Source organism: Castor canadensis, chromosome 13 (genome assembly GCF_047511655.1).
Source record: "Castor canadensis chromosome 13, mCasCan1.hap1v2, whole genome shotgun sequence".
Classification (NCBI taxonomy): domain Eukaryota; kingdom Metazoa; phylum Chordata; class Mammalia; order Rodentia; family Castoridae; genus Castor; species Castor canadensis.
The window spans coordinates 25457791-25480958 of record NC_133398.1 but is presented as its reverse complement, the minus strand read 5'-3'; positions in this window follow the sequence as shown (position 1 = coordinate 25480958).

Sequence of the window (23168 nt, the reverse complement as noted above, 5' to 3'; positions counted from 1 at the left end):
GTATTTGGCATTTTCCCTAGTCACAGTTGGAAGCCAAAAGTATAGAAATGAGTGAAATGGAAAAATAATGAAAAACAAAAGTGAATCAAATCTTGTCTTTTTTTTTCTTTTTTTTATTGGAATAAAAAATATATCTGTTTGACTTTAAGTCAAAACTTGGGATCAAGTTGTAGTTCTACAAAACTGTTTCCCATGCTGTAATTCAGTAGGGTCCACCTACCCCCATGCTGGTCACATTTTTGAAACCCAAGAACTCATTTTCCAGGTAATATATTATCAAGACCAGTGACACTTCTGACTAATTCTCAGGTCATATTCTTTGGAAAGCTATATTATGTATACACGTTTGCTGTAGCCTAGAGCAAACAAATCTTTTTTTATTTGTGTCATATGCTTTGATAGTGGTACCTACACAGCAGTGTAAGAAAAGCAGCCATCCAAACCCATGTGGCAATTAGTATCAAGTTAGTGACATCCCTTGGTCAAATTGAACATCTGCAGTTTAGGCCTCTTCCAATTTAGCAGAGCAGACAAACTTCTGACACACTCCCAGTCTCTCACCCCCACATCTAAAGGAGATCACATTTTCTTTTCGGCCCAGTTAAAAACAAGGCGGGGATATTAATGAGGGAGTTGCACAAGAGTTCCAGCAAGCATGTGTTCAAAGACAGGCTGACAAAGCCCTGAACATGGTTGCCCACTTTGTGAAATTCTTCAGGGATGGATGCTAACAAGAGTCCATTAATAAACCTAAATTCAGGAACAGTAGAAAGACTACTAACAGCACCAGGTGAAGGGCTGGCAAGTGGAGGGAGGTGTCTACTGAAGGCTTTGGTTCCAACTGTTAGAAATATCTTTAAGATATTGCAGTGTCACAAGAGAGATGACACTACTCAGAAGTCAACAAGCAAGGCAAAATTTACTTTTGCAGAAGGGTGCACACTAGGAAGTCTGGGAGGCATGCACACTGGCAGGAAGTCCACAAGAGTTTTATCTGACACCAAGCTGTCCCTCTCCTTCCCCTGGATTGGGCAGGTTTGGGGCTCACAGTCTACGCAGTTGGCTAATTAGAAAGGGGCCAGGTTGGGAGGAGGCTTTGGGAACAAAGAAGCTTAAAAGTTCAGAGAAGCAATACCTGTTTTTTGGTTATCAGCTCTGGAACCAGGGAATCTAGTGGATTCTTTGTCCCGCTGAGGATAACAACACTTTGTTCTTAATATAAACTTTTATCATGTTAAATAAGCAGAGTCCATGAAGCGAGCGTGTGGGAAATAAGTTAGTGATACTAACATTTTTAACAGCAGTGTTTACGGATTAAATCCTTTGACAGAAAAGACTCAACCTAAGTTGATCCTCACACAACTCACTATGCACCTGTGGGAGTCTCTTCCCCACCTGGGCCTCACTGAACTGCCTCTGAAAATGGGGGATCACTGGAATAGATGGTTCTCCCAGGTCTGATGTCCTGAGTGGATGAAACAGGACATCAACAGCAGGATCTGGGAGCCAGGCCATGCTGACAAGTCTGATACTGCCAAAAGACCATCCACATGGAGATCATCAGTGACAGTGGACAGGCCAAGAAGTAAGAGTATACCTACTCTATTTGCATAATAACCAGGAAGGACAAGAGGCAGCATAATGGGGCCACTCACAACATTGCCACTTGTCAGTTCCCTTTCCTGTGGAATGTGCTTTGTTCTTCCTGTTAGAAATAGTCATCAAAATGCCTGAGCTGAAGGATTCTTCTAAATCATAAGCAGAGTTAAAATTCTAGATTTTGAAAAATCTCACTTCTGAAAAAAGTTGTATTAAAAATCTAACAAGGAGAGTAGATGAAGGACCTCTGGAAGAAATGGACTCAGCATTGAACAATGACCTGTGCTAAACACTACACTAATAAACAGGAACCAAGCAGGATCATATCCCCGTAAAGATACGGCACACAGGCCCTAAGTAAAGAGCAGAGGACTGTCGAAAATGAGACGGCGGTCACCTCTCCTATCTGGAAGTGTGAGAAGTGACTCTGTAGTGACTTAAAATTGGGGCCTTAAAATGACCATTTTATGGATCCCTGGCTATAATAAAATTCAATGATACAATGAAAAAAAATGAAGGAGTGTACCTTATTTGAAAACAGATAAGGTAAAGTCAGGTGTGGTTGTACAAGCCTATAATCCCAGAACTTGGAAGACTGAGACAGGGAGTTTATGAATTCAAGGCCAGCATGGACTACATATCAAGTTCAAGACCAGCCTGGGCTACATAGTGAGACCCTGTCTCATAAAATAAATAAATAAAATAAAACAAAAACAGGATAAGGTCGTTGAAAATGGAATTGAACCTCACTTCTCCCACTCTTAGCTGGGAATAATGTTCACTGACCCATAGGAATAGAGCTTTCCAATTCAATGCAGGTTTAGGAAGAACCTGTTTTAAATAGAGTAAGCTATTGGTATGATACAAGTACAAACACTATAGTAAGATCCCAGGGGAGGAAGAAAGCCATATTAAAGCCCCACCTCCATGAGAACAAAGATCAATTCTGCAGTAATAGAGGCTTAATTAAGGTTATATCATTAAATACCTGCTGTCTTTATTCAGGGGACCATAAAATGCTTGCTGTGTAGAACGTTCTCACTGTGATTCCTAAGGCATCTTTAGAGGTATAAGAGAAACAGAAAAGGTATTGTACTTATTTGTGATTAGGCTGAGCCTAGTTCAGCTTCAAGGTTAGATACAAACCTCCTCTCCACCTAGCCATCTCCAGCTAGTTTCAGTTTGAACACTGTAATGAAACTGGGAACACCATTGGAACCCATCAGCCTCCAAGGTCACCAAACTCAATGGCATTTGTAAAAACACTGAGTCCCAGTGAAACTATATCTGCTGGTATCAAATGTATATCTGGCCCAGAGCTGACCTCAAGTACAGAACTTGGGTTTTTTGCTCACCAGCTCCAGGGAAGTCGGACAGGTAGCCAAGGAAAATTCAATATGGAATGTTCTAAAACTGATTCTATCTAGAGAAGTCTGCAGGTGATGTTACAGCGGAAGTAGCATTTTGGGTTCACCAAGTAGAGAAGGGAGTGAGGGCATGCCAGGAAAAAGAACATCTTGAGCAATGCTCGGAGTTGTCAAAGAGCATGAGAACCTGCTCCACTTCCTGCTTGAAGAAACAAGTCAGTGGGGCAGGGATTGTGGAGGATGAGACGAGAGATGTGGGTAAGAGCCAAGTCATAAAGGGCTGCACTGTGTGCCAATGTAAAAAGAAGTCCAGTTGCCATGGGGAGCCATTGAAAGCCTTCAGACACAAGAGTGGTTAGGTCAGATTTGTCTTTAAAGGTGTTCCCTGTAGGGCACCCTGTAGAAGTAAGTCATGTGGCCTCATAACCTGCCATGTGAGCTATGTGTGGGGACTGTCTAACATCAGGTAAATGGACAGATGTTGGTGACTCAGTTCACAGCTGCAAGTGAGAGACAGGCAGCATGTCACACTGGTCGTAGAGGGACAAAGACTCAACAAAACTCCCAACTTTTATACCAGTTGTACGACACTGGGCAACTCAGCCACCCTCACAGAGCCTCAGTGTCCTCACGCATACAATGGTAGTCATGACACCACCTGGCCAGTGTGCTGTGAGTCAGAGGCACACGAGGTCCCTGGCAGAGCATCAGGCACAGGTCCTCCATGAGTGGTAGCCACCATCATTACAATGGAAAAGGCTTCTTTTGCCAAGAATGCTCTCAGCAATCAGAAAGGATCCATTCACTGTGGCAGAGGTTTCCTCTGCTGAGCACCAGTAACCAAAGCAAACAAGGGCAATGGGGATGGACCCAGAGTTATTGCCTACACGGGAGGCTCTAATGTCCCTTTGATGGAAAGCAAAAACCAGCTTGAGTCAAACAAGCCTGTACACCCCAATTGGAGCAGTGTGTTCTCAGCAGCCCTGGGCACATTCCCACGTACCTGGTTTGACAAGAAGCACTGGCCCAGTGCCCAGCTTCCAATCGGAACCTAGGGGGCCCAGAGATTCTTTAATGATCTCTCAGTCCTCTCCAGGAGGGCAGTTATGATAAAGAATGGAGGCACAAATGGGTGACCTAAGCACATATGCAACAGTTTCCTAGCTTAGTTAGAGTGTAAATCACTTGTAGTCAGCACCAGTGCCACATGGCCCACAGCTCTGAACACACATCCACAATCAGCACAGCTAGTGTGCCAGCCAGTAACAGTTGTTGTTCTAGAATTACTGAAACTTACTTACAGGTCAGACAGGGATTGAAGGGTCCTGCCAAAAATCATTTGCATGGATAGTGAGGGTACCCTGGGATGAAGACAGCGCTCAGTTTCATCTAGTCACTCTCCTATCTTCTGACTCACACACTCTAACTTAAAAACATTCTCCTGCCCCATTCTCATACCATCTCCTTCCTTTTACAACTGTGTGTGTTGCTCAGGGTATCTCACACTCACTGCTGCTTCTTGCCTGAGAGGCTTTGAGCCTCTGAAAATCCCCTTTTGTCTTCCTTATGTGACTGAGATGTTCCAAGCAAGTCACTAGAAGCCTTTCCTAATCCACCAAGGTCTTGCTCTGCTTGTCTCCATGTCAATATTTTTCATTTTGACCACCTTCCATTTTCTAGAAAGCTGGCCCTCTCTTCCCACTCTCCTTACTGTCCCCTCTCCTACTTCATACCAGCTAACACCTCTTCTTCTCTCCACCTCTGGTGTGGGCTTTCTGGAGCTTTCTTTCCAAGGCATCTTCTCTTTCCATAATTCTCTTCCTAAGAGATGCCACAGCTGCCCCCTTGTTCCGGATACCTCTTACTCCCACAAGAATCTAGAGTCTTCACTCTAGCTTTTCCCTCCTTCCCTCTCTTTCTCTCTTCTTTCCCTTCACCACCCTCTTTCTCTCTCTCCTTTCATCCCTATTTTTCTCCTGTCTCTGTCTCCAGACTCCAGAACAGCAGAACCAGCCCCCTGGTGAACCCTATACTTACCTGCCTGTCCTACCCTTACCTCAAGCATGGCAGTTCTAATCCAAACTCTCAGCCTCTCCTTAGAAACCTGCTAATAGTCCTGTGTGTGTGCTGCCTTGGTGGGCAATCTTCCCACCCCTCTCTCCATAGTAGAAAATACAGGCATCCTTAACCCCTCCTGCTACTTCACCCCCTCCTGACAGCCCAGTCTCCAGTCAGAACTGCTCCACCTCTTACCTGGGCTTCTGCCCACTCTTCCAAGCATATTCAGCCTTGTTTTCTAAAATCAAAATGCCCTTCTCTGATTATCTGAGAGTGACAATCTTTTTCAGAGCAGTTACGTGAAATACATTTACAGATGCCAAAAACTTCAAAAGTGATGGATGTCCTATTTTAATTTTCCATTCAATTGATCTGTTCCTGACTATTCACTTATCCACATTAAACAAAAAGTCTGCTGATAGGTGATAGATACAAAAATAATTTCATTAATTTTTTTGAACATTGATCCAGTTTGTTTTTATCTGGCATTCAACCAGAAAAGCAAGCAATCGCTCTACTTAATAGAGGGGTTTCAATACAAGTAATTTGTTACACAGGAAATGGAGGACCTGAGACATTTCAGCAGCCACTGGTGAGGCAAGGGGAAGGCAGGCAACTGCTGCCCCTTCAGGGCTGGAAGGACAAAGGAGGAACAGGCAAGGCCAATCACCCAGCAGAAGCCAGAAGCCTGGCAATGGGTGACTTACCCCAAATTATTGGCACTTGAGCTCATGGCTCCCTCCTTTGTGGGTATCTTCTCAGTCCCTGTATCTAATTTTATATTTATAATGTTGTATTCTTTTTTGTTAAAAGTTTCCCTTAAAAACTATGAGCCTTAGGTCTCACAAAACCCGGACCCACTGTAAACCTTGGAGGAGATATTACCACTGCTGGAAATGTCATCCAGTGCTGAACAATGGGGAGAGAGCTCCTGCCTCTCCCCTCCTGTCCACCTTACTGTTTCCTGCCAATACTTCCCATTAGCCAAACCCACACAGACATCAACTGGTCTGGGAGACTGAGAAACACAGACTGCCCTGCGAGGTCAGCCTCCCTATGTTGCCAAGCAGAACAGGAGAATGGCAAGGAGAAGATCCAAGAACAAAGCAAAGACTGGCACAGCAGCTCCAACCCAAGTCTCCCTCTGGTCCCAGTGTCAGGGCTGAATTCAGGTGTACAAAGTTGTAAGGTACACAAGGAAAAGCTAATTGTCTGTTTCCCAAGATATCCCATAGGACAGCATTGCCCTGGTTTATACACGACATACCCATATCCACCTCCCAACCCTTTACATTCTAAACTCATCATTTCATTGCCCAAGGGCAGTCAGATTTGGGAAGGCCAACTCACAATAACCAAGCTTATAGAAGCTTAAAGCATAAGTCTAAAAAACCAGTATGCTAATTAGTAATCAGGAATATTCCTGTAACACTGTCACTTCAGTTCTGTTGCTCACTATAGCACACAATCATTGAATGTTAAATTCCTGGAATCTACACTTCCTAAGCAGTGTGGACAAAGATAGAAATGCCCAGCCCTGCTGCTTAAGGGACAGTAATGAGTTTACAGTAACACTGTAGATAGTTCTAGAATGAAAAGTTAACTATGATCCTTACTAAGCATGTACCCACGGCCAGGCACACTAGCAGTGACTTGAATGTTTAATATCACCAAGCTCTGAGGCTCAAGTGTTGGTTTATATTGGTCTCTGCCATAGATACAGGCCTGGCAGGAAGGTGGTTAAGTGACTGCTTGTTTGTCAGGGCCCAGACTCCCAGGAAGAAAGCTCAGTGTGCCTCCATGACTCAGTTTCTCCACATCCCATACTGACCACCACCTCTTCTGAGGCATAATGCCAATCTGTTTGGTGAGAGTTGAGCTCAACAGGCCTGGCAGCCATTTACTCACCCTGAGACCAGGCTTCTGGGCCATTCTTGCCCTTTGTGACTCTCATAAATGCTTTAGATTCGTACCCCAATCCACTTACATGCAAAAGTTCATTTGCCTGCAATTTCAAGGGGTTCTTTGACCTCAAGGCCTCCAGTTCTTTCTCTAGAGCAGGATTTCCCAAGATCATCACTATTAATATTGGGTTAAAGAATTCTCTGCTGGAGTTAGAAGTCTGTTCTCCATATTGTAGGACCTAAGCAGCATCTCTGGCCTCTATATACTAGATGACAGTAGTCCATCCCCCACCAGTTGAGGGTAATAAAATGTCCCTAGACATTGCCAAATGCCCCCTGTGGGGCAAAATTGCCTGGTTAAGAACCACCACTCTAAAGAGATGTTGGCCACTTCCTCTTTTACTCCATGAGCATTGCGTGGAGGTCCAGATCTAAGAGTAACCAGGTGGCTTGTCTGCCCTGCCTTGTCCAGGCTGTGGCCCCCTAGTCAGTTCAGCAGATAAAACCTTCTGAGATGGGAGTAGTGGTACACACCTATAATCCCAGCTATTCTGGAGGCAGATGCACGAGGATCTTGAGTTGAAGGCCAGTATGGGCCAAATTAGCAAGACTCTATCTCAAAAACAAAAGTACAAACTAAAGGGCTGGGGTGTGGCTCAAGTGGTAAAAAGCTTGCTTAGCATGCGTGAAGCACTGAGTTCAATCCATAACACTGCAAGAAGAAAAAAAAAAGTTGTGCATTCTGGTTTTTCCAAAGCATAAAATAAATGTCTACATGTGGAGGGAACTTGAAAACATGTGGTTAGGTGATTGATTAGGGGGAAGGGATTTTAAACTGTTTTATTTGTTTCTTTATTTCCCTCACTGGAGAGAAGAAAAACCATCACTGCTGGAATGCATATGCTTGCTTACAGAACATTATGTCACTGTATCCATCAACCAACCTGGAGTCAACCAGAAGCCACAGTGACCATGGTCCATCAGAGTTCTGGTATAGCTGGAATTATTGTCAGTCTCTTTTAAGGATGTGACATCTGCACCTCATGGCAACTCTTAAAGCCACCTGGGAATCTGAAAAGATGGTAAATGGGTCATTATTTGCCTCCTATCAGCCTTCCCAAAACACAGTGAAAGGTTTTGCCATGGGCCAGGCACTGTGCTAAGTGTCCATCAAATCATTTAAACCTCAAAACAAACTAGAAAAGTAACTAGTATTATCTCCACTCCAAAGAGAAAAGAACTGAGCAAAGAGAGCTTTGTAAGCTGCTTAGAATCACACAGCCAGTCAATGACAGAGCTGGACTTAAAACCCAGCTCCTCTGACGCTGAGGCCAGCGCCCTTTTCCTGTCCCTGTCTGGTTCGGTTGCAAATTTTAACTAGGATTATTCAAGACAGGAAGAAGTGGCCTCTGTGACGTGTGTGAAAATTAAGACAAATAGCTCAGCGCTTTCCTTTCAATGAATAAATGCATGGAAACAGATATTTGACACCAAAACCAACATGACACTGGATTGACATGTTTTTCAAAATATACGAACCTATTCAGAGCAGTGTTTGGCTGTCGTCTTCACACTTCCAGAGTCTTCCCATGATACAGGCAGCTACATGCAGGGCTGAGGGTAAGGCAGAAGCCCAAGAATGTTCCTTGGAGCGCTTTGCTCCCCATCTCCTCATCATAACTACAAGTTGCTGGCTCTGAGCAGGAAGACATCATTAGCCTCAGTTACCAAATCGACCCAGAGGCCTCCTCGATCTGCCCACACAGCTCCAGAGAAGTCAGGGGTAGGGCTGCAAAGACCAGAGTGACGGGGCTCATCCAAAATACCAATAGTGCATTTCCTACCAAATAGAAAGCAGCCCTTGAAGCCAGGGTGTAATAACAGGTTCTCCCAACATGGTTGCTTTCAGAAAGCTACAACTGTCCCTTGATTATATTTCTAAGAATATCAGTCTGCATTCCTTCCTTCCTTCCCTTCTTCTCTTGCCATGCCTTCATTTCCTTCCTTCTTTCCTAATCCAACAACCACATCCTGGCCTCCTCCTCTGCACAAGCCAAATGCTGGAACTGAGGATACTAAGTGAATGGGACTCATTCTGGTCCCTTCTTCGAGTTCAGTAGGGGACACTGGCATAAACTATCCCAAGGGGGTCTGACAAGCATTAGGATGAAATAGTAATATCTCTCCCTCAAAAAGGTGGAAACTTTCAAAGTCTTGTGGGGAAATTATTCATTCTCTGAAAATATTGGAAGTCAGGGTCAAAAGAGGCATCCTAGAAGGTACAGTATTTGTGTAGAATGTTGTAAATCCAGGTTCAAAACTTGTTAGGAAATTTGCCATTGAAGGGCTCCTCAAATACTAACTGAATGAAATTCTGAGAAAAAAGGGAAGAGAACAAAGGTGTTTTTTTTTTTCTTTTTCCCTTGGAGAGCAGGGTGGGGATAAATAAGGAATATGGTTCACCAGTGTTGCTTTTCTTATTCTGCATTAAATTGATCCATATTTTATTGTGTCTTAGTTTTCTAATTACTTTTGTGTGCATTACCTAATTTTTGCCTTCCAACAACCCTAGGAGATAATTATTATTATCCCCACTGAACTAGTGAGAAAATGGAAGCCCAGGAAGGTACATGGTTCTCTGAAGGGCTCAGAGCAGAGAAGAATGGGCCTCTCAACACACCTCTGTCTGCCTGCAGCACTGTGTCCTTCCAGACTCCACTGCCTCCTTGCGTGCCACAAGTCCTGGGAAACGAGTAATGTTATTCAACTGCAGTCTCCCAGGCTTTACACATGGAGAGGAAGGTGTGTTCCGGAGGCTCTGCCGTGCTGGGTAAAAAGTAAAGCGAGTTTTAATGGAAAAGATTGTTCTACTTATAGCAGCTCCAAAAAAAAAAAAAAAGTGATTCACTCTTCAGGCCTGACATGTTTTAAGAGACAGACATGCCTGTAAATTTGGCCAGACTCGTGGGTGCCAGATGATAATTGACAAAGACCCTAGGGCTTGGCGATCAAGCCAGGACTTCCTCATGTTCCTCGCTGGGCTCTCCAGGGGCTAAGCCTGGTGCATAATTAGTCCAATGACTGCAGAGAGGAAGAGATGGGTCATTTTCCCTATAGAGAGGTTTTCTTCTTGGCAAGATGCAGAATGACACACTTCAAGCAACAGGGAGATCATTTCCATAAAAGTCGGTGGGGAGGGAGGGAAATTGTGAAGTTACTGAAAGACAAACAAAACCCAAATACCATAAACAGAGTATGGAGTTCCCAACCAGAGGCACAATTATCTCTTACCTCAAACTTGGACAGGACTCAAGTCAGCATTATAAGAGATTTTCTCATGCACATGAGTAATTACCCCACTCATTAAAATGTTATAGATGAGCCCCACTTGGACAGCAGAAAAGTGTGAATTCCAATGTAAGACCCTGAGGAGGCTTCAAAGGATCCCCAAGAAGTCATAGCAGAGAGCTTAGAGGCAGCACAGTGATCTTCTAGGAGGCAAATGATGGCCATCGTGAGAAGAAAGACACAAAGGAGAAAGGGTGTCACTGAAAAGAAACACCAATTTCAAACATGCCGTGAGTAAAAAGAAGAGTATTTATGTCTAGAACAATGAAGGAAAATGTTTTTTCAGTCTCACTGAAGTTCAACCACTTAGGACACTTCCTTCCTGAACCAAAATCACCATCTTAAAACAAAGAACCTGTGGGGTTGTTAATAATATAACTTATTGAAGGTATAATTCATGTAGGATTGAACGGCATGTCAAAGAACCACACTGATAGCCTTAACCCACAAGTTTGTGGTACCATCTTCCCATCATAGATGTTCTCTTGGTATTTCCAAGCTGCTGAGCCACCAAGAAGAGCACAAATTACATTTTAGATCTTAGAAGGTCTAGTCCAACACCTTAGTTGATAGTGCACGAACTGACCCTGGAATTTGAAATAATCAGATTTGCATTTTTAACCCTAGGTATCAACTTGAAAATATTGTGACTTAGTTGGTTACAATCTCATTCACTAGAATGAGTAATTCAGGAGAGAGAGTAGCACAGATACAGGTAAACAGAAATAATGACACACCTTTAATCCCAGCTGCTCAGAACGCACAGGTAGGAGGATCATAGTCTGAGGTCCCCCAGGGCAAAAGTGCAAGACCCTATCTGAAAAATGAACTGAAAAGAGCAAACAGGATGGAGGTGTAGCTCAAGTGAAAGAGCACTTGGAGGCCCTGAGTTCAATCCCCAGCACCTCATATAAATAAACAAATATATAATACCTGAGCTTATAGCACCTCTAGGATATTTCCAAGTGATAGGCAATTTTTTTCTGTATTTTCAAAATGTACTAGAATAGAATGTGACACTTTATAATCATAAAAAGTAAACATTATAATAAACAAATAGGAGAACAACTGGTTATGTGGAAGGACATGTCACTGACATTTCAAAAAAAAAACAGCTCAAAAACTGGAGGTAATTGCTTTTCTTGGATTTCAAATGTGAAAGGTATAAATAGATTCTGGATTCCCTATCATTGTTAATGCTATTTGCCATCAGATGTGGTAAGTGTAGTCCTCTGTAATGCAGCACAAAGGTTCTGAGTTGGGGCAAGCATTCTCACTGGAAAAGCTTACACAAATGACATGTCCTGAAAGGGCTTGATCCCCCCTTTGTCCTCAAAGGGCTGAGCAGAATAAGTACTATAGTTATGGTTCTTGTCTCCACAGGATTTGATGGGAGAAAAGACATCCATCCAACCACTTTCAATGAAAAACTGATGATCCTGATAAACCATGATGAGTTATCCATATACGTACCAAGTACGCCATGACAACTCTTAAAATATGACAGTACCCCCACCAGTGACACATGTCCCTCCAGACTGTGGGTGGTTCTTCTACTTGTTTTTTATAATGGTTATTTTTTTCTGATTTTAAAGTATTGTATTCTATTGAATCATCTTTGAAAAGCAAAAAAAAAAAAAAAGAGTAACAAGAAAACAAAAATTACCTTCTGATTTAAAAAAATTATACCATATGTAAGCACTTTTAACAACTGCATGTATTTTATCCCTTTTCATTTCTGCTCATTTTGTATGTATGTGTATATGTACTATACATATACTATACTATATGTACATGTACTATGTATCTGTGTGTGTTTTAGACTATTTCACACCATTCTGGAAAGGTTGTTCTATAATTTTTCCTCTTTAGCATTACATATTACACATTATCTCATGACACTAAGTATTTTTCTTGGCTGGATGAGAATTATTATATGAGTAGATCATAACTTAATCAGTATTCATTGGGTATTTAGGTTGTTTCCAGTTTTATCAGTGTAAGTAGCAAAATAAGACAATCCTCACACTTAAATCTGGTTGTACCCCTGGAATGATCAGATCCAGACAGGGCTGCACACCCAAAAGGCATTTCATTAGCAAAGTGTTTACAAGGTATTGAGAGGTTTGTGGAAAATCATCAAGGATGGTGAGACAAAAGGGGGAGGGACCAGAAAAAGTGAGGAGGCTACTATTAGCCAAGTCTGAAGGAGGGGCTAGCTCTCCAGAGAAGAGTAAGGGGATATATCCTTCAGGGAGGAGGGCAGCCACTCCCAAACCTCAACTCAACAGGAAAGGACCAGAGGAAAAAATGCCCTAATCTCTCTTTTCCCTATTCTGAATGCTATAGCTTTCAGAGGGCTGGGCTCAGCCGGCAGACAGGACAAGAGAGCGGGCTGATGTGGGAGAGTTCACCCTCCCTGGGTACAGATCATCTCTGTTCCAGAGATGAATAGAGGATATCCAGTTCAACACCTTTGATTGCCTTTCCTCAGTCAGGGACATGAACATCATACAGATTTAGAATACAGACGGTGACGAGTATCTCTGAAGTTTCACCATCTGAGCTCCAGATGGGTACTAAGCATCTCAGACTGTTGGTGCCAAGTCTAGGACTTGTCATCCTTTCCTCTAAGCTTTATTCTGTGGAGATCACTGAAGAACCTTCTATGCGTGGTCCTTGAGCCAATGTGAAGCAGGGCAGCCAGTCTATTAGCATACTCAGGAATTTCTGAAATTAGTCTTGCCATCTAGGCCAATTACACAATGCATTTCCAGGGTGATGCTTGTTGCAATTTTTATACAATTATTAATCCTATCTACCTCAGCTTCTTTCCTGGCTCCCAACATCTTGGTCTTCATTCAGTAAGACAGGGAAAAGCCCTGCACTTAGCACCAGCTAGTGATCTGAGGCCTTGACACCTGCCTAATTTTGGTTAGCACTGTCTTCCTGGAGGCTGATCCTTCCTTCCCCAGCAGCTGGTAGGCTTGCTGCCCTTATATCAACAGACTGCCTATGACTATAGCTGTGCTCATTCTTAAAGAGAATCACTATTTGCCAGAAATATTTGCTGCTGTGTTCTGGCACCAGGTCAAACACCTTGAGTATCAAGTCTAGCCCAAATGCAAGTTTAAAGCACTGTAGGCACTATGTTTGGGTCAGTGTTGCCATCTAGTTATGATCCTAACCACAGGTCAACACAGCCTGAACGTTCTTCCCATTGAAGTTCCATTACATCTTGTAGTTTATTGTGCAATAATGGGTTAAACCCTGAGTTTCACTACAGAGAAAAGATAATAAAAATCCAGATAATTAGGCTTCTTCCTTTTGGTAATGATATCATCTTTCTTTGGCCTCCGAATCTCAAGTCCACCGTATGGATCTGGATATTTTGTTTAGGACTGGTCAAATAATTTGGAAAATTGTCTTCTCTATGTAAAGAAGGATCTTGTTCTCATCTAATCTATAGCAATGAACTCTTTTGCTAGGTCCTTGGCCATGAAATATGCCTCCTGTTTTACTGTTGGAAGATTTGCCTTGTTGGGATCAACATTCTCAACGTCTTTGAAGTCAGCAACATCAGAAGTTAATTCCAAGCAGGTCCTCTAGGTCTTTTGCATGCTTTGGTGCTTTATAAATTGCATTCAAGGTTAATTTAAGCTTTTGCAACCCAATAGACATTGTCCTGTGTACCTCTATTTCTTTGTCTCTTTATTTCCAACAGCACAATTTCAAGTCCTGCCTTTGTTTTGTCAGGTGGGTCCCATTAAAATCTTGTATTAAACTTTGCCTCTTTTGAAGTACCAGACCTCATCCATCTGTTTTGTTTTTTTAATGACATTATTTAGAATTTTTTCAAAGTTAATGGAAATGTTTGAGGGATGGAGAGTCTGGTTAACTGATCTTTCAGGTAACTGAGGGTTATTGTCAACCAACATTTTTAAAGATTTTTGCATTTCATCTCATTTCAAATGTCTCTGCTCATCTCCCATCCTGAAAATTTTCTCTTTTCTTAAACCTTATTTTAATCCCTTCTCCTGCTTTCACACTTGGCATTGGATGCCCAGCAATTAGATTTCAGGGGGACTGGTTAAGGAAGGCTAGCCGTACAAGATATGTAGAGAGAACCCTGAAGAAAGAGAACCCAAATTCATAAAACAAATCTGATAATCAGGGTCCATATGTAAACATCAAATCTAAACACATAAGAGAAAGACCATAAAGAAATGCCAAGAATTTAAGGCTAAAAAGTACTGGATCATAAAATAAGTTAGAAATGAGCAAAGAGGATTCCAGAATATTTCTCCCAACACTGATGGGTGTTTGACCATCCATACCAAGATGCTTCTCAAAGTTTGTGCAAAATAAAAATAAAAAAGAGCCCATGCTTTTACAGGATGCACTGAAAAAAATCCCATTCCCACATAATTTAAGCAATGCCATTTACCATGAAATATTTTTGTTCTAAAAAATGTCAATAGCATTATTTCTGTTTAAATACAAATGTTAAAGCTGGATCTCTGGTTTGCATTTCACATGCAAGTATTTAGGACCAGAAGGCAACTTAGGCCTAGCTCCTTTGTTTTCTTGGACTTTCTTAAATAAGGTCATCACTTGGAATCTTCAAGTCTTTCATGCTTAAAAAACAATGGTTTCTAAGTTTGTCCCTTGGATTTCTTCACATGCTTGAACATCACATATACTGACCTAGATGAAGATGTTAGGACAGAAAGGTCCAAAAGAGGTGAGGCAGTTCACACAGAACTAGATTCAGCCATACTGCACTTAGGAGTGAGGTGATTTGAACCACAACACCCAGTTCATGAAACTCATTTACTGCACACAATGATGCCTCTGGATCAACACAACTAAACATAAATAGAACTATACCCCACTACTTAAAAATAGTGATCCTATTGTCTAGGGGAAGCTTCAAGTATTATGGAAGGTTTTCAAGATGTGACACAAAGGGAGAGTCAAAACTTAAAACTTCAAAGAGAGAAGGATTTCCAACTAAAAGAATTTAAAAACTTCCATGTAATCAGAACACAGAGGGAATCCATCACCAAAGAAAAACAACTGACACCAAGAAGGAAGAAACACCATGAGGATAGTCAAGGCTAACATTTTAGCTAAATGACAAAGAATCCAAACAGCCCAGACCAGCAAGGTGAATGAAATTGACCAACTTGGGACACAGGAAGAAAACGCAGATGAAACAGAATGACCTCTTAAGCAGCGTCAGAGCAGATGAACCAAATTTGTGTTGAAACCTCTGCATTCTTTGAAATGTGCTGCTTGCACCATGTATTTATGAACAATCCTCCTTGCAGAATGAGAATTAAGTCATCATCAACAAATCTTTTGTTCATCTTCACAAAGAACCCGTCTGAATATCATTACATGCTGATATTCAAACTGTACATACCTGGCTATGATCATCAAGATTCTGGTGCTTAGAAAAAATAAAACTAGATAAGGAGCACTCACTACAGAGTCTTAACTCTTTTTTCAATTAGTCAAATAGATTTTATCTTAAGCAGGAAAAACAAATGGGGAATCTTTCAGATGCTGTGAGCAGTTTGAAGGTCACTTCCTCTCCTCTGTTCTTCATAGAATCCTTGGACATGCTCTGCAGTGATCTTGAACTTAGTGCAGTACTCGTAACCTGTGTGCATGTATCCATAAAACTGGACTCAAGTGTGGTTACCTCTCCAGGTTACCCATCAATTGCTTGAGTTCCATGCATGCTGCTTAGTACTAGTCCCAGAATCCAGAACCAGAGTCCCTGACCACCATCCCTCTTTTCCCCAGAGATGAACTTGAAGGGATTGATCAGTATTTTTTTTCATTGAAATACTCAAAAACAAAGGCTCAGATTGTATTCCCTTTTCCTAGACATCTTTGTGAGGAAAGGGCTACTTCTAAGCAATATTCCTCTAGTAATTCTAACATCATCCCTGCTGGAGGGACTACTTGCAGCAATGACTCTTTAAAGAAAAAAAATACAAATACAAATTAAACCCTCTACACGTTAATTCTTAAAAAGCTCCAGTGTCTCTCCCTAGCCTACAGAATACAGTAATAAAGTTCAAGGTCTTAGCTTGGCCTAGAACCCTTTTACACAATCTAGCCCCTGTCCTTCTTTCCAATGGTATTTTCTGAGACTTACCCATATAAATCATAAGTCCGGCTGGACTTCTTGCAGATCTTCAAAGAAGAAGAGGTTCGTTTATGCCTCTGTGTTTTACTTTATGGTCTTTCTTAATAAAATGCCACCCAATGCCTTTGCTACCACATTTCTTGCCTCTTTTCCCCTTGGTAAATATACACTTATACCTTAAGGCTAAGCCTCACATCAGCTTGGAAAGTCCTTCCTGGTCATCTTGGGCATACTCAGTGGCTATATGACATCTGACTGTTATACAACTCAGCATCACATTGGTTCCACTTTATCGTAAGCACCACAAGGTTTTTAATCTTCTATTTAACTGGGAGCCTAGCAGAGTGTGTGATCCACAAACTGTGTTCTGTTTGTATTTGGGAAGGTGGAATGATTCTGGAAATCATAACATAGGGAAAAGAAGAGAAGGATGTAAGTCTGATGAATATTCAAGGAATATAATCACTGTAATAATCAATACTAGCAATAGCTATTGGAGTGACTGGTGTTTATTAAGTATGGTGCTAGTTACTTTATAAACATGATCTTATTTAATCCCCCACAGATCCTCTGTGAAAGAGAAATGTTTATCATCCTCACCCCATTCTCAGAGAGGTAAAGGAAACTAATGGATATCACAGAGCTTATCAGGGGCAAGGTCAGTCAGTCATTGTTCAAAGTCAGCCTTCCTATTCCACAGTCCAGCCCCATCACGTTGTAGCATCCTGACTCATGGAGAAAGTAGCCTTGGGATCACCAGTTTGGGATTCTTTATTCAGGTGTGTAATTAGCCAGGTCATTGTCCTTCTTTATCTGGGTCTCTTAACAATTCCTTTCTTAAAATCCTCTTACCCTACACCTAATCCATTACAAGTTTTACTTCTTCTGCCTCCTGAGCATGTCTCAAGTCTCACCATTTCTCACCATTTCCACCACCAGAGCCCATAGATGCCACCTTCATCTTACACCAAAACTGGGGCAGTAATTTCCTAACTGGTGTCCTCACCCACCTTAACTGGCATGCAACCCAAGATTTGCAGTAGCACAAGATTGAACCGTAAAGCATAAAGCACAGGCTTCTCTCTGTTCTTGGGCTAAAGACCAAATCTTTAACATGGCCCACAAAGCTTCTGCCCCCACTCTATTTGCATTCCACCTCTCTTCCCACTCTCCCCTGAGCTCCAGTCTTTTAGATTCTCAAACACTCAAATTTCCTCCCTCCTAGTAGCCTTTGCACATGTTGCTCCCCAGCCTGAAAGTCTCTTCTCCTCCTTCATCAGCTCTTCAACTCTTCCTTATCCTTCCCTCATCACTTTCTTCAGGACTCCGCTAACCCCCAGATCAGATAGGCACCCATTATACATGTTCATTGCCCACTCCTCTTTCTCTCTATACTGCTTGTCAATGTGCTCACAAAACATGTATTTCTTTGATGATTTAATTAGTATCTTTCTTCTCACAGGCTGTAATCTCCAGAGCAACAAAGGTCAGGATCACTTTTTTTCCTTCTTTTTCCTGAACATAGGTTTTGGGACTTGGTAAAGAGTAAGTGTGCAATCAGCGTTAAATAAATGTTGTAAGAATGTATGTCAGCATCTTCATTAGAACAATGAGAGTCTCAACCATAAGCTCTCTGAGGTCCCTTCTTAAGGACATTAAACCACATTCTGTTATCCTGAAAGAACTAACCAGACCAACAGGGAGGCAGGTTTACCTTAGAGAAGGAAGTGCGTTCTAATAAGAGGAAGCAACCCGGAGTTAGAAATAGTTTCCCTACAGAGCAGTGGAACTAATCAAGCAACGGTTACTTGACCCTCTACCAAGAGTACTGTAGCAATAATTGTTGTGTCAGGTGAAGGAGAACATGACCTCCACATCCCTCCAAAGTCACAGAGCCCGTGATTTAATACCTGTGTGAAATAACCACATCCAACCCCAACTTCCAACCTGGTGATTAAATATTAAGGTTCTTTACGCTAAAATCCATATGGGTCAAAATGAGATTTTAATCCCAAAAGGAATTAACATGTAGTAATGGGTGTGTGTGTGTGTGTGTGTGTGTGTGTGTGTGTGTGTATGGAGAGAGAGCACACCAACCATGTGAGGCACTTGGTAAGATTCAGACTGTCAGGATCTCACTATGAAGATTCTGATTTATAGAATCTGGCTACTGAGAGCTCCCAAGTGATTCAGGTAAGTTCAGATAACTCTTGTATGAGGCAAAAGGCCCTGAACTTGGAGTTAGAAAACCTGGATTCCAACTGATCTCAACGACTAATTCTTCTCATGACCCTGATGAGTTATGTGCTCTTTCTAAATCCTATAACCCTGGCCTCATCATGGAAAGGGAAGCCTTGCTTTTAAATGGCCTAATGTAGGATTAACTGGAAGCTGGTGCTTCAGGGGAGTATACACTACATTGATCCTAATCTCACTACCTAGGTAAAAGATTTGAAAGCTCTTGTCTCAAAAGCTTACAATGAATCCACTGAATGTTCGGCCTTCTTAAGAGAATGGAGGCATATTTCACTTCCCTCAAAAATGATGAGAATTTTGGCAAAGATAAACTAAGCCACCTCAGTGACCAACTGTCAAAACAAGATTTCAGAATTTCAAAAGCTTCTCTCCACAAATGAGCCTCTTCGAACACAAAGGAGATTATAACTGACATCCTTCTAAGGTAAAAATCTGCTAACATTTTCCCTTTTTCACTTTTATTATGTTCAACATTCTATGATCTTTGAAAATACATTTTTAAAGCATTACTGAAGAGTGTAATAATAATCAAAATAAATCATTTTTTAGCTTCCACCCTGGAAATTTGTAGAGTTGATACATTTTAGGGTGTTGAAAAGGAATTAAAAGTTGGAATATTTTCATGAAAAACCTAAGCACTGGGCATTCAAAAACAGAGGATCAGATTATGCTTTGATCCCAGAGTCCACAGTCTCACTTGGGGTCCATTCATTTTCTCAAGGCTTCATTAACCTCCAGACATCTGCTAGCTTCCAGGAATGGAGAAGTAAATTTGGAATGGTCTCTACCATCAAGGAGCTTGAACTCTAGCACAGCATGTCCACTGGGACTTATGGACATGTCTTATATCTGCTCTGTCCAACATGATGGCCTCCAGCCATGTGTAGCTGTTGAACACTTGAAATGTGGCTGGGGAATGGAATCATTAATTTCCATTAATTTTAATTTTAAGTGAAAATGTCACATATGGTTGATGGCTACTATGCAGCACAGCTCTAGAGAAAAAGACAGAAAGAAGAAGGAAAAGAAAGAGGATGAAAAAGAGAAGGAAGATGGGAGGAGGTATGGGAGGAAGAGGAGGAAGGAAAGAGGAGAGAAAGAGAAAGCAGAAATAATGAGTATGATTACAAGTATATACACAATGAGCTATCAATCATCAATGATGTGGTCACCAACTTTTCATCAATACATGTGAGAGTCTGTGAAGGTGTAAAGAAAAGCTTCAGAGTGAAGATTTCTTTTGAAAGGTAAGGGGTGCTCGCCTCTGGAGAATGCGGAGGAACTTTGAAGGTAGGTACCACAGGCTGTCCAACCTCAAAAGCACACAGTAGGTTTTTAGCATTATGGTTTGTTTGGTGGAAACACTGGTTTCTTGGGAGAAGGCATGGTAAAGAGGGAGGTCTAACAAATGGAACAGGAGCAAGGCCAGAGCCAAGTCACCAAGGACCTAATATATAGTTCTGAGGGAATGGGGCTTTTGTCCACAGGCAAAGCATTTCCCCTGGGGGCACTGACACTTTTAAGAAGTGAATAATGTGCTTGCCTCTTGTTTGCTTTCCCTGGAATAGGAATGAAAGCTGGTGTTGCCATTATCTTTAACTAACTTCCCATTTTGGCTTCATGCTTCATGTAAATTTTTAATTTCTATTTTCACATTGCCCCAGAGAAAGTTATGTTTCTCAAAGTTAAGTTTGATCCAACTGAAATCTCTCTTTCAACCCACCCTTCCCAGGTTAGGAGTGAACCTAATTTTTCTGGGAGGCACCATCAGGTTTGCACACCAGCCAGGAGCCACCGAAAAAGCTCCATTTGCTCAAGTATAAAGAAGTACTCTATTTCTTTGTGTAGACTGAAGGAAAGTTCTTCCTGGATCAATCAACAGTAGCACAACTCTGGTATGCCCTGGAGTAATGATGGAGAGGGAACAGCAATGTACAGTGAGCCACTGAAGCACTGAGGTTTCCCAAGGGCACTTAGTATTCACTGTTGGTATAAAGGATTTTTTCTTTTAAGCTGCATTATAACGACAAAAAAATCACCATTTAACGAGCACCTACTCTTTTTCCAGGCAGTATACTGAGCATTTGGCCTCTGTTATTGCATTTAGTCCTTGTAACATTCTGAAAGGCAGAGATTTTTATCCCTTGTTCACATGTAGATAGGATAAAGCTCAGATACACCATATAGCGTAGTATTTCCCAAAGTCACACAGCTAGTCACTAACAGTGCCAAATCAAACCCAGAGTGAGTCATGTAAAACATGAGAAACTATTGAGAAAGCACTGCCAAAGGACAGCGTGGTGTGAGTTAAAGCAGAAGACATTCCCACCTCTTCTTACCCTACTGGTGATACTGGATACATCCCATGATACTTAAGTTTCTGTTACTTAACCTGCAATATGGGAAAAATTAGACCTCCATTCCAATATCTGAAAGGTACATAAAAGGCTTTGACAATTTACTTTTAAGTAGGAGGTGTTTGGAAGTCAAGCAATCATCAAATCAACACAAATCAAGCACCTGCAATTGTATAGAGCCCTCTCCTAGGAGCTCAGGATATATAGAAGGAATAATAAAATATTAAGAAATCTTCCACTTAGCTGTGGAAAGTCAAATTGTTTATATTATGTCACTCACTTAGACACAAATAATCTTCATTCACAAAGAATTCTGTAAGTTGGTGGAAGGTACTCAGCTGGGTTGCCTACTCCAGGCACTAGGATTCAGAAGGTTTTAGGTAAAGGAGTGTACCAAGTATGAGAACCTATGCGAAGAACACTCCATTTAGCCTCCTTGGTGAGTTAACCCATGCTCTCTAGTCCTTTTATAAAATACATGGACACACACCCAAAACATCTGGACAGACATCCAGTGCAAACAGAAGGAGCAGAGAGCAGGACCACAGTCTGTTATTATTGGTTTATAACAGTCATCAGCTTTGAATCCAAATGTGTTGTTGACAGTAGTTTTGTTCTACAGTAATATAATTTAAATAGTATGGAATCCAATAAAATATAAATGCAATAAGAGTTGCTTGTACAAAAAAAATTGAATACTTTGAAAAGACCCAAAGATGAATCGCTAAATAAATGCTTTGGAAATAAATGTGAGTGAGAGGACTGTAAATAATTGGGGGAAAATCATGAAAGTCTAGAAGGAACCTATGCCCAAGTTGTTTCACAAATGTTTTCCAGTTCTTATTACATGTTAAAGAAAGCAGAACTGGAAATTGAAGATTGTGCATCATGGCTGTGGTTTATGAAAGAATGACTCTAGTCAGTGAACCATACCCAAAGAAAAGTTTCGGACGGACATCAAAGATTGGCAAAGCGTGGACACGTATGTGCTCTATATAACAATAAAATGTTTATGGAATGTGTATATCATTTTTTCCCACTTTAGCCAACTTTGCAAAAAAACCAAAGTACTGGTCCCAATCATATCTGACAAGAGGACTTAACACTTTGGGCTGGAGGTGTAGCTCAGTTGTAGAATACTTGCTAGCATGCACAAAGGCCCTGGGTTGATCCCCAGCACTTCAAGAAAAAAAAGGATTTACACTACATTATAAGAAAAGAGCTATTTTGTATTTTTTATATTTTAATTTTATGAGGAAATAAATATATGTGATGACCCTGGGCATAACAATGCTTTTAAAGGAGTAACGTTTGGTTATTCTGTCTACGATGGACAGACCAAGCCTTCATATACTAAAAGCTGGAGAAGATGTCCACCCAGACTACCTGTGGGGACAGTCTCTATACACAGCAGGTCCAAAGTATTCTTTGGCATGATTGACACTGATTGTGTCTCTTATATAATTTGATCTGAATTGGGATATGTGCTTTTTATCCTTAGGAATTCTCATTTCTAAGCCTTACTCTTGGTTTATGCTCTTGACCAAATGATTTTGTAAATGGATTTGCTATAAAAATTCTGGCCATACGTCTTACTTGGAAGTGGACCCTAATAAGCACTGAACTCTTCCTACTTGGCAAATATTAAACTATTCTATAGATTTTCATAGTCATGTCTTACTAAAGACTACAGAGTGGTTTCCTACTGAGCTATGGAAGATTATAAAAATTGGGTATTAAAATATTAAAATTAGTGCTTGTTAAAATGTACTGAATTCTCAAATTCCACAGTTACCAAAAATGTAGCTATTTCTACAAGACACAAAGCTCTTTCTTGTGTGTGTAAAATCTTGAATGGCTAGAATTCTAGCAATTTTCAGAAAACAAAATGTGCTGTTTCTAGAGTTTCATCACTGGGGTCTTAGGTTGACTATGTAATCTTAGTAGTCTCTGTCCTTGTTTTAATTAATGGACTTAGAGAATTAGTAAGTTGGTTCTTAAGAAACCTACTCCATTATTATCATTATGACTGAAATTATGAAGTTTTTACTGATGGTACACAAAGTTTGTAGTACCATGGTTCTGCTTACTAATCAGAATAATTGAGTGAAGCTGT